General features: G+C 43.5%; 1 long non-coding RNA gene across 4 annotated transcripts in view; it reads left to right on the forward strand.

The window, feature by feature from the left end:
• LOC146438997 (uncharacterized) overlaps window positions 1-12,664 on the forward strand; it is a 34,371-nt gene that overhangs the window by 8,103 nt on the left and 13,604 nt on the right. For 2 of the 4 annotated variants that reach the window (XR_014850624.1, XR_014850623.1), the window contains exons 2-3: window positions 5,263-5,360; window positions 10,246-11,878. This is a non-coding gene — a long non-coding RNA (uncharacterized LOC146438997). Of the gene's footprint in view, window positions 1-5,088; window positions 5,361-10,245; window positions 11,879-12,664 lie in introns of those variants that run through there. The other 2 variants (XR_014850622.1, XR_014850625.1) reach the window with 2 other exon arrangements.

Below are 12,664 nucleotides of genomic sequence, written 5' to 3' on the forward strand. Positions count from 1 at the left end.
CTGTTTATTTCATCACTTATGGAATACTTGTTTTAACATATACCAGTTATATCTAGGAGGGAAGTGACATGTTTCCCCAATCAGGGCAAAGAAATGTGTCAAGTAATGCCCTGGGTTTTTTCAGTCTGACTCTAGCTGCTAGAGGGTCTGCTTCACAATTTGTTAATTCAGCTGTGAGTGTTGGCTGCATCTTTGAAGAGCTGTAGGTGGATGATTTTCCTTTTTGTTGTTGTCAGATTGAAGTCTGCTTTCACCTTTTTTACCACTTTCTTGTGCATCAATATGAGTATCTTTCCATCTATGAAGCTAAATTATTATAGCTGGAAAGTCAGCAATTCCAAGAGATTTCCATGGGCTTCTACTTGCATGATGAGAGAGATTCCTGTCCTCCAAAAGGCTTAAAATGTCTGGGTCTTGCTAATTAAAACAACCCAAAAGGGAATAGTCCAGCTGACTGTATGTAGGCCAGACTTAATCAATTAACACACTGAGATAATGACATACCAGCCTATGGAGACTTGTAAATATAATCATGTGTGAAGCTGGCTACAGGATGGCTTCAGAAGTTAAATAGCACAGAACTGCCAATATTTAGATCTGGGATTTCCAGAAGGCCACACTGAGACAGAGAGCAACAGCGACTTCTGAAGAAATGTGCATCTTTCCATGCTAATATCTCTACCAAAACCCATGGCTCAGGGGACACTGAGACCAGAAATTTTATTTCCACTGCCATCCTTCATTGGTGGTGGTTTCCACCTGATACCTGTTGGAATTGTTCAGCCAGTGGGATTGTTCCCATATACGGATTGTTCCCAAGCACACGGAAACATTGCTTGCCTCGAAAGTTTCGGTTGTATGCGCCGCTGTATTGTTCGAGCTCACATGAGCTGAAGTTTGCATAACAGCTCTTAAAAAAGTGGGCCTCAAAATGTCAAAGGGAGCCCCCTTTCATGTGAAAGATGAAAGCCACGCTGTCTTGGCTGAATTCCAGCATCTATCCTTGTGTGTTGGAGCGGATGATGGAGGATTTCTGGTGGTGGCTCCTGAACCGAGTGCCCTTTTACAGCCAATAAAGCTAAGTCGATTTGCCTTGATTTTGCCGTGGGCTGAATTACGTACAAAGGGGTAACTCCTAATTGGTGGCTGCTTGAATGTGTGTGTGAGCCCCTGGTTCACCCATGTATACAAGGAGGGCAAAAGAAGGGGTCCCTTCCTTTGTGACCCTTTTGTCTAATCTGGTTTGATTGTAAGATCTTCCAGGCAGAGATTGTTACCACATGGTTGCACATTGTCTGCTGCGATGGGACCCTGGTTCCAGTGGTAAATAACAGCCTTCAGCAGTTACTCTCACATGAATAAAATATGACCAGCAGAGTGATCTGAGTCATCTATCAAATAACCCACAGCTCCACCCGCCTACAGCTCCTCCATATGAGTCCTGAGGTTAATTAAAAGAATCTAAAGAGTGATAGGGTTAGAGTGATTTTGGTTGAGCACCAAAGATTGATGTAACCTCATAAGCTCCTCATGCTGTTCCTCCAGGCTTGGGGTTTTGCACTGTTGCTGGCTAGTCCCCAAAAGACCAGGACTAGGTTTCTAGCTGCTCTGTGGAGGCTATGCCAAACTACAGGTTTAAATATTCATTGCATTCTTCACATGCCAAATCATCTAAGTTGGAAAGCAGGAGTCTAAGATTTTGCAAAGCTGCTCTTGCACAAAAAGACCATTAAAAATTCATCGTGACAGAGAAAAAACAACAACATTGCCAGTAGTAGGGAACTTTCTGTTGACTTGGCTAATGCTGTGCAGAGCTAACCCACATTAATCCACTTAAATGGAAGGGTGAGCCTGATCCAGTAAAAGCAATAAATCCTCTTTAGAGCTCACCAGACTCCAGTTGCACTATAGGAGAACCAGGCTGAATGGCAAACAGTTGGCAGGAGGTAACTGTATGGGGGCTGAATTTCCAATGTACCAGGTAATTTAACCCACAACATCCACTTTCCCTTATATGCACAAACCAGTTGCAGGTAAGACCACATCCCAAAGTCCTTGGCACCAGAGGAGGAATGATCAGCTGCAGGAATGGGAAACTCCCTGCCAATACAGAGCTGGAAAGACTGAAGTAGCTCTCTGTCATCACAGGGACTGGGTACCTGAGATGCCTGTGTTGAAGGGTTATCCCAAGCAGCTCGAGCAAAACGAGTGAGCAGGGAGTAGAGACGGACAGAGAAATGCCTGACCTGGAGCTGGTGGGGCTCTGCCTTGCCTGGGAGGCAGCCTGCAGATGTTAGGAGAGAAGGGCCAGCTGCTGCTGCCTTGCTGTGGGTGAGGGACTAATTGGGCTGCTGTTAAACCCCACAGAATTACATCTGAAGCTGAACTGGCTTGGGAGCAAGCAGATCTGCATGCCTGGGAAGTGGCTGTTACTATCAGAGAGCGATTTTCTCAAGGCTGACCCAAGACATGGAACTAAATCCAGGCTGGGTGAATATCTCTGTTTCCTTATTCCTCTGAGAAGCTGGGCCTGAATTTAAAAGGCTGTTTAACACTTTGAAGCCACCCACAGTTCTGTCTTTGCCTCCCACGCAAGCTCCAAGGAACTGACTCATTCCCACCGTATTTTCAGCTGTGCGTAGATCCTGCTCACAGCCCGGGAAGTTCCCCGTTCAGCCAAGCAAATCAAGTGCACATTGTGACTTGAGTTAGCTGAGCTTGAAAGGGTTTTGTGACACCGACTCACAGTCGACAGTATCTGAAGACATCTGGCCTGCCTTTTAAAGTCGAGTAGGAGCCATATTCTTGAGTTAGCTTATAATTTATGCCTTATCTGCTGTTCTCTATTCATTATGCTTCCTTATGTTAAATAACTGTGGAAATAAGTGGCACTGTCATTGCTGCTAAATGAAAAGAGGTCTCTTTTCCCCTTCTACATTGTTTCTCTCCCCATGGGGACACTGCTTGGGGTTTTGCAGTGCTTTGAAGGGTGTGAGTGATACATACAGCTCTGGATGGTTTGTGACTCAGGAAAGCATTTCTGCAAGAGGAGACCTAGGGTTGCCCCTCTCTCTCTTGCCAGTCTGGTGAGCTGAAATGCTCTTTCCAGTTTGAACTAAAGTCCTGACATCTCTGGATTTCTAGCTTACTAATTCTTTCACTGCTGAGGAGAATAAGTCACTTCTTGCTGACATCATGCTGTCCTCCTGCTATGCTTTATCTACTGTGAGTCTTTGAAGCTTCATGCTATGCCTGAACAATTACACCCACGTTTTGACTGGGAAACAGAGACAAATGAAGGCAGTTAGAAGGAGGATGTGGAAGCCTTGCCTTCTATTTTCCTGTTCTTCACACTGGGTTCATTACTGCTGTCTTTCCCCCTGCCTGGTAGCAAATTTCCAGCAAATGTGTTGGGGTCACCACTCCCTGCTTCTCTGTAGAAAATAACCCTGGTCTATTTGGGCTCTGGAGCACTTCTGCATGCTGTTACACCACAGCACAGTCTTTACAGATAGACATTTGCAGCTTTGTAAGCACAGTCCTACTTACTACATCATTACAGAAAAGGGGGGAATAAACCTCCTTTCCAGCACAAAGGAATTGTCAACAAACTCAGAGAAGAAGGGGAGAAATACCCAAAGACACTCTCTGTTTTTGGCTTGTTGCATTTGGTTTCTTTCATGCAACTCACTGAACGTTTGCCCCCCTCTGCAAAAATCCAGGGCAAAGGCCTGGCTGTTGTCTACACTATTAGCTAATGAAGTCAGGAATTTACCTCTGTCACCACCTGGGAATTGAATAATGTAAACCCCAGCTCCTCCGTCCTACTGGCACTGGGCTGAGTTCCATCAGCTTCTGAGGAGCTTTTAGGAGTGCAGAGTCCTGACCTGCTCACAGCAGCTAGCATGAGCTGAGACATGAATAAACAATAAAGGAGATAAAGGAGAGGCTGGGTTGAAAGCAACAGCTGTTTCCTATGGACTCCTGAATAAACTCCGGCTTCTCTTGCTGATGGGCTGGGCTTTTGTCCTCATTCAAAGGAATGAACTGCTCTGGGAATTGCATTCTGATATGAGAACAGTGGTGTTCATGTACCACTAAATATAAAGGGTCTGCTCAAAAACTTTTAAGAAAATAAAATGTCTATTTTAAAATGTATTTCTTTCAGGTAATTCCTAAAATTTAGCTGTGTTATTTCACTTTAGCTCTGGCTCTAGGAGCAGAATTACACCCAGATTTGCACGTGTAGCTCTTATATGGCAAAGAGCACAGTCTTTGGCCCAAGATAGCCTTTTGCTAATTCCAGATATGCTTCTCTGCCATAAAACACTTTGGAGGCCCAATGCTACATTACATAAGCCACTCAGTGGTTTTAACATTCATTTCACCAGGAGCAATCCCTTCTCTGTGTAACTAAGCAAAAGGTTTGGCTTGAGCATGTTGCTATAATGAATTTCTAAAGCTGGGCTTGTGGGAATGACTCCATCACTTAAGCACGAGCCTCTGCTCTGCTCTAACCCCAGGAGTTCACACCAAGTTTTGGGGCTTTGGGCATTCACTCCTGATTTCCACCTGTGGAGCAGAGAGATGAGCTTGGCCAGGAGAAGTGGATTTTCCTTGTACTTCTGTTGTGTAAGCTCATCCCACTTGTGTGAAAATCAAGCATTTTTCTTTTATAGAGAGGCAGAGGTTTTGGTTATCTCAACACTACAGCAAGAGGAAATTCTAATATCAGATCCAAGAAACAGATAAATACAATATATCTTAATGCAACAGTGCCCTTTGCAGTTTACTACTACCAAGTTACTATATGTGAAAAATCCTTTAGAAAGTCTATTCACTCAGGTAATCTCTTGCTTTGCTGAAGGCCTGGTCACTTTTGCTTACATGTGTAAAACCTCCCACAAATTATTCCAGATTTGTGAGTCCCTATCCTCCCTCTCTGACTCCCATCTGCAGAAGGGTGGCTGCAAACTGCCATTGACACTGTCACTGCAGAGATTTTCCTCACAAAAATAAAGATCTTCTAGGGAGTCAGAGTTTGAAGTAGCTTCATTTTTAATTTTTCCTCCCTTTTTAAAATTTTTTTAAAAGCAGTGTGTATAACCTGTTTTAATGCACAAATGAACAGAACCTGGAGTGGGTCCACTGGTGTATCTCCTTCTTCAATTTGAGGCACCTGGCTCCAGCTGCAGTGGGAATTGAAGGCAGCTGGGTCTAATGGGCTGTGGGCTGATTTGTGACTCTCTGGGATGGCTGCAGGGTACCTGGGCTGCTGGCAAACTGGCAACCTTAGGAGAACCAAGCATACCAGCCCCATCTGCTCAGTGAACAGCAAAAGGAGCTGCGACTCCATCCAGGTAACCTGTATCTTTCTTTTTTTTATAGGGGAAAGGGTATGTAAAATCCCTGGAAAAGTGAAATCTAGGGACTGTCAAACCTTAAAACTTCTGCTATTGGTGTATTTGAAATGAATAATACCTTGCCTTAGAGCAAAGCTAAATATATAAAAACGCAAACCTGATTAATTTCTAATCCTGAAGAAGGTGTGTTTCTTTCAAAGTTTAATATTAGTTAGAACTCAGGTCAGTCCCCTCAATATTTTCGTTTTAATTTCTGCCTTCTATTTTTCACCATCTTGCCCATCTCAGCTGCTTTCTTGAGACTCTTTTTTGTTTATCCTACACAATTTCCTTCCTTCCTTCAAGTCCAGACCCCCTTGCTCCCCTGGGACTTTGTATGATAGCTAGGCACTAATCATGTACTTCTGCCCCAGAATCACAGATAGAGGCTTCCTCCCCCTGCTTCTAGTCAAAGGAGGATGTAAGGCATAATGGTAATCTTAAACAACACTGCTATTCATTGTTTGGGAGATCTGGGAAATATCCTTGAATTCAGCTTGCTAAATTAGCTGCTTCTTGAGTAACCCACAGCTGCTGCGTATCTGTCCCATTACATTTTACAAAAATGCAGCAGTTCTCATTACATATGATATTCTCTCAACATATGGACCTTCCACTAGTTTATGTCTCTGTGTAGCTCTGTTGCTATGAATGTATACACAGAAACATTTTCTTTTGTACTTAAAAAAAAAATAATAAACCAAACAATTCTTGAAAATAGATTAAAGACAGGCATTTGCAATTACTCAGATGGAGCAAAGATGTTGGAGTGCCTCAGAATACAGCCTTTGTCAGGAGCCAATACTTAGATTAAAATGTTGCTTCTGGCAGTAAAAGTGTAACTACCAGTGGTTTTAAAGCTTCATCCTGCCTGCTGTGCACATGAACATCTCCCTTGAAGTTATTGCAGATATTGAAAGATATTGCAGATATTGGAAGTCAGATGGACCATCAGTGGAAGGTGATGCTTAACTGTTTATATGAGGCAATGACACAGGTTTTGGATTTGGTCTTGTGTATTTGCTCCTTCACATTGATTTACAGAGGAATTTGGTTTGAAAGAAAATGTATTCCTGGTGTTAGTGTGTTTACACTTCCTACCCTTTAATAACTTCTCTGCATGAGCAGAGAACTTGAGCAAATCTTGGGGAGGAAGGTTTCTATGTCTCCTCCCTCTTGTGCAGTTTTCCAGGCTTTGCCCATCAAAATGGAGCAGTGTCCTGGAGGAAAACCCAAACTCCCACCTTTGCTGTGTTCCCTGTGACATAGATGGCTTCAACAGGGAGTAATCACTAAAGCATCAAGTACTTTAACTAAAAATGCAATACTAGAACTAGTGAAAATCTTCCTTGGACCCCTAGAGCTCTCTTCAATGCCTCTCTGACCACATTCAGGGCTTATTTCATTGACTTTGGAAGGAGTCTAGCCAGGGATGAGCTGTACTCTAAACCTTGAGAGAAGTGCCATGTATTTGCACATTGACTGTTGTCACCTCACACAAAACAAGGGGTGACAAACCACATCCTCTGTAGTGCATCCTTGGGCTGTGCTTGATTGAGTGGTCACCAGCAACGGCCAGTATATGTCTCTGTCACAGTGGTCTTGACTGAAATTATGGTTAGTATGCCAGTGGTATCCATGTCATTGCCTTCCCTCCCTCCATTCCTGGTCACCTCTTGCCCCTCTTCTGTTTTACTCCTCTTTGCTCTTTCTATAACTAAACATGTCCACCTAAGCACAGGTATTTACTTCTGTATCTGAGCCTTCCTGCAACACATATTTATATCCAATCCCTGCTTAGTGCTTTGGTACTGCAGGAGGGGAGGATCATCTCTCTCCAGCAGGAGCTACAGAGCAACTGGAGATCTGAATCTATGCAAGGATGTGTTTTTCCTGCAGTCTGGGGGAGCTGCCAGCTCTAGGAGCTGTCAGGTACTTCTTCCATGCTGGTGCAGGTGGGAGAATGTGCAATGGATCCCTAGGAGTTTGTCAGCTGTGGGCAAGGAGCTGCCAAACCCTGGCAGATTGGAGAGGCTGAAGACACCACTGTGGCCCCTTGAAGCTAGCCAGGTGTTTCATCCTGTGTTACAAGGAGGTGTCTCCTCCTCATCAGGATGCACAGGCAAGAACTCTTTGCAAGGGAGGCCCTTCTCATGAAACAGAGGAAGGTTTGGGTTTCCTTTCAGTGGCCTCTAAATAATTTGTCCAGAGCACAGAGCTGTCTCTTCCTGGAGATATTTAGGCTCATTCCTTTAGAAGTCATCTATGATTGTGTTAGTATTTGTGCATAAATGAATATTAATGGTGAATGTGGTCTGACTACTGGGGCCATTTCCTCCCACAGCTGTTTCTGGGAGAGAGCTGATCCAAAAACATCTTGTGCACACATCTTCCAACCTGGCTCTGCAGGCGAGCTTGATGGAGAATGCTTTTCTGGTTGTGGTTTAGGCATGGACACAGCACATAGCTGCTCAGTGCTGTCAGGGTCTCAACAGATCTGCATTCACCTCACAGCAGACATTTAGGTACTGAGGGAACTTGTGTTTTAACGGGAAAAAAGATTATGTGCCAAAGGCCTCCTGTTATAGGGGAGATTGCAGCTGAGCAGAGGCTTGGAGGGGCTTAACGCTGGAGTTGGCTGCTCCAGCTGGCAAGGAAAGCCCACCCACAGCTTAGGTGGGACCAGCACCTGAAATCAAGTATTAAAACACCTGCATTATGGTACTTTTTTTTAAAATTTGGATATGATTCTGTGCAGTTCTACATTTATCTTTTTTTGTGGATTTATCCCAAAGATATTGCTGGGAGTGATCCTGGGATTCCTGCAGAAAAAAGACGGTCCCAGAGATAACAAACTCTGAGAACAAATACTCCAAATACAAACAAATACCCCATTTTTAATCATTAAATGAGTATATCCTTACAGATGTAGATTGATCTAAATAGGGAAAGAGATTTGCTGTATGACTCACATGTCTGAACTATTGCTACTCGTTTTTTGATGCAAAACCCTCCCGACTGCTTGCAAATGATCTGCAAAGGATTCGTGTGCTCAGAAACTCTTGAGCAAGTGATTTTGGCCTCAAACCCTTGAAGAGGTTGTTTGCAGATGATGCATATGCTAACCACTTCTGTCGAGAAGGGGTCTAATTCAGAGTATACAGCAGGCAGAAAAAAAAGTTCCTGTTACTCCAAATTAGTCACAAATAACTTGCTTGCCTCTTGGTTTCAATCACATGATCCAATTACAACTTAATCCCATCTATATGAAATAAATGTTCCCACCTTTGGTTATTTGCTTGGTGTGGAAAGCTGCTCAGAGCCTCATGCCCAGCAATGAGTCTGTGTTTTGTGATCCAGTTGCAAAAGAGGAAGGGGGACACAGGAAGGCTGTTTGGTGAAACAGGCAGCTTGAAAACCTTTCTTTCAGCCCAAAGTGGGAGCAGAGCAACCCATGGAGATACTGTCACGGATCCAAGCAGGCTGGGGTTAAACGGTTTCCTCAGCTTTTCTTCCTAAATCAATTTGAATATTCTTGGCAAGCACTGTTACTATGCATGGTGGGCAGCTGTGATTCAAGCAGGGAATTTTTTTTTCCCCTTTCTACTGTCCCAGTCTTCCTGTCTTGTGCAGATGTGATCCTTTCCCTCTGTCTGCCTAACAGCTAATTATTTTACCAGATGAGCCAATAGTCTGAAGAAAACAGACCATGCATATTCTTGAAAGCAACAACTATGTTACAGTGTCAGGGGGGATGGGTAATTAAAAAAATAAGGAGTCACTTCCTTCTGACCCACTCCACTCCTTAAGAAAACCTCCAGAAATAGCAAGCATTCGATTTACAAGGGACCAACCTACCTCCCAAGTTAGTACCCAACGTGTTTAACAGCAGACACTTGCTTTTTGGAAAAGTAGGGGAAAAGCCAGCTTGAATACGTAAGACATCCAGCTAACAGCTCTGCAATCAATGGCAACTCAGAAATGTACACACCCCCAAACTGCAAGAATGTGGACAAGAGCACATCAGCTGTTCCCCAGAAACTGCCTGGGTGTCGCTGCTCTCGCTGAACTTTCATTCCTAATCCAAATTATGCTTTTCTGATTAAAATCATTGGTCTCCGGCTCTGGAAAAGGCAGAAATTCTACTTCTCGTGTTTGCTGGTAATGCTAGAGGGGGCTTTTCTGGCAGGGTAGATATCTGGGCTTTGTAGCTCACTCCAAAGGCAACAGCTCTAAACCAGCATCAGCCACAATGTCCCAGGTGTGAGCTGTGAGCTACCAGAGAGCACCATGACCATGCAGGTGTGTTTTATAGCCTACAGAGTGTGTTTTGAGAATGCCTGCAGTATTGGGTTACATAGGCAGGACAGGCAGGGGAACACTGCATTTCCAAATCCCACAGAAGCTCAGCACCTGTTGCTTGCTGGAGCAGCACTGTGATAGAAGCTGAAGTGTGTGGTCCTGCTGAGCCATGCCTGCTGTCTGCCTTCATCTCACACCAGCACACCAGGAACAGCAGGTCAGCAGTATTGGCTCTGGAAAGGCTGGAACATCCCTTGGATTTGGGGGACCTTGGTTTAAGCAAGTGAGGGGCTTAGTGTTTTACCAGGGCAGCAGTGGCATGTGAATGCAGAGAGGCAGGAATAAGAGCTCCAAGGGAAGGCATATGGCTCAAGATGAGGTAGGGGCTGTTTGGTACTTTTTGGAAAGTTAAATTAGGGCCTAAGGTGCTAATCATTGCTGGATTTGGCAGGATAAGGGTTTTTACAGAGGTCTACTACTGCTGGAGAAAAGCTGCAGGGTCTTGAATCATAGAAAAATGACACTTTTTTTTTTTTGACAGGCAGCTACTTTTCCTAGGTGGAAATAGCATGCCTCAACATGGGGTAAAACCAAGGCCTGTCCCCAGCACACTGCATCCACACCAAGAGACCAAGTGCTCCAGATATCTCATCTTTAAAATTCTGCACAAGCAAATGTAAAAGGTGACCCATACTGCTCTGAAGGCCAGCATCAGCTGCCTTCTTGGATAATCTGGGTCAGTCAATCCTCCTTCGTTTTGAGCTGTAGCTCAGAAGTTGAGGTACTTTTGACTAAGCAGACTCCTCTCCAAAAAGCAAGCTTCCTGCCTCAGTCTCTGCAGGATGGAGAGGACTCTGTCCATCCTGGACCATCTCATTCACTTCTCAAGGAACACGTGACTTTGCTAACAGGAATGGGACAAGAGCCAAAAGAATGAATTTTCCTCATTTCTTTGTTGCCATTTTAAGAGTGGATAACCATTTAATTAGTTTTCACCCTCTGGGGCTGTAAGTTCTTTTATAATTAGATAATGAGCAATTATCATTACCATGTTTTGTTCTCACATGGCACTATGTGGATTCCAGCAGTGACCACGTTTCCAAGGCTTGTGTTCCAGGTTATTACCCAGAAATGCTATGAGAAGCCCTAATACCTCTTTTACAAGAAGACTTTAGAGGGGACAAATCTACCAGTTCTTACAGGTGCTAACATAAATCCCACCTGCTCCTACTGGACTCGTCCCACATGATTTATTCCAATACCCACTACAACAGGAAAACTCTAAAATATTCCAAAGAGATTATGTGGTTGGGTGCTTCCCGAAATACTGTCTTTCATGTCCTTAATGCCACCCTTGCTTTTCCTGCTTTGGCAGGGAAAGCCAAAATCAGGGTTACACAGAGTGGTTTAGAACAGAAAGTTACTGGCCAACCCAAAGGTTTCAATTTGGAGTAGCCCCCAGAAGCACTGCTGTGCTAAGAAAAGTGCCTGATGTGAGTCAGGACTTACAGGATCTACTTGCATTGAGGTCAACAACTGGCAATTAATTAATTCGTTAAAATACCTGGAGAGATTTAAAATGGGCACATGGTGAGAACATGCGTACAAGAGGAGGATCTTGAAACGATTTAAGCTTTAGGGCAAACAAAAAACAGATGGGAGATGGGTGCAGAGATGAAAAGGTGTAGGCAAGGGGCCCATATCTGTCATTATTCCTGCAGCTACAATTTAATTACTACTCCTAGGCTTTGGGGAACAGAGATTTTTTTTTTTTTTAAATAATAATTAAAAAAAGGTATGTGAAGGAACATGAGTTATGTGGCTGGAAGATGGCCCTTAGTATCATCCCAAGTCTCTGCTAAGACTCTTAATATGCTTTACTCATGATCCAGAATAGAAACTATTTCCCTAATCTTCAATGTTAAGGAATTGCTTTCAAAGGGAAAAAAAATTAAAAAGAAACCCAAACAAACCAATTGAGAAACAAAGCTCCACGCTGCCTCTCCTCCCTGAACTTCTCCTTTTTCCAGCAGCACCACAACAGAATTCTGCATGAGGCACAAGAAAGGCAAGAAGATCTCCATTTGTTTGGGCAGTAAGCAGATGTGCACAGCAATTTTGTTTTGTGCACTTGTTAGCTGGGACAATGGGCTGCAGCACCGGGTTACAGAAAGGTAAGCAATTTACATGGAGGATGTTATTAAAGAGCTATTTTAATGTTGTAATGCAGTGAAGGTAAGAAGCAAAATTATCAGCCTGTTCTCAATGGAAATTCTTTTTCTTAAGGCCTATAATAGCAAAATAGCAGTGACTTATACCACCAGGACAGCAAACCAACCCATTAAGAAAGAACAAGCATGACATAGCAGTACCAAAACAAAGCAAAATTTTAGCTTAAATACTTGCTGAAAAAGTCCAAGTCAATTTTTTCTAATACCATTCTCCCCACAGGTAGAACGTAGAAACAGACAAACTTGGATTTAAAAACAAAACAAACACCCCCATCCCAAAACAAAAAACCCAAACAAACAAAACCCCCCAAACAACAACCAAAAAAACCCCTCAAAACTAGATCTTTCACAGTATTGAAACAGCTAATGACACTTGTTTGTGGAAAATAGCTGAAGTGCCCACAGGGAGGAATTCACTATTGAAAAAGTTGACTAGCAAATGTCAACTGAGCTGTATTTAGTCCTTTCCACACAAAAGCCATGTCAGGCAAAACAAGCCAAGGGGAGGAGCAGGGACTGTGAATTAGTACTGTGCAGAGGTATAGCAAGATGTATTTATTTTTTTTCCCAAGAATGCCCAGTAGTGGAACACAGATTTAGGGTTAAGGGTGGCTTTATTTTTTTTTCCTGTTAAAATCCTGTCCATCTGCATCTGTCCCTAAGATGGCAAGTGTTTGACCCAGCCACTGAGGCAGATGCATCCAGAGCCAAACTGCACATAGTGGTTCC

The sequence above is a fragment of the Lichenostomus cassidix genome, chromosome 3 (genome assembly GCF_008360975.1).
Source record: "Lichenostomus cassidix isolate B80296 chromosome 3, HeHo_3.0, whole genome shotgun sequence".
Classification (NCBI taxonomy): Eukaryota; Metazoa; Chordata; class Aves; order Passeriformes; family Meliphagidae; genus Lichenostomus; species Lichenostomus cassidix.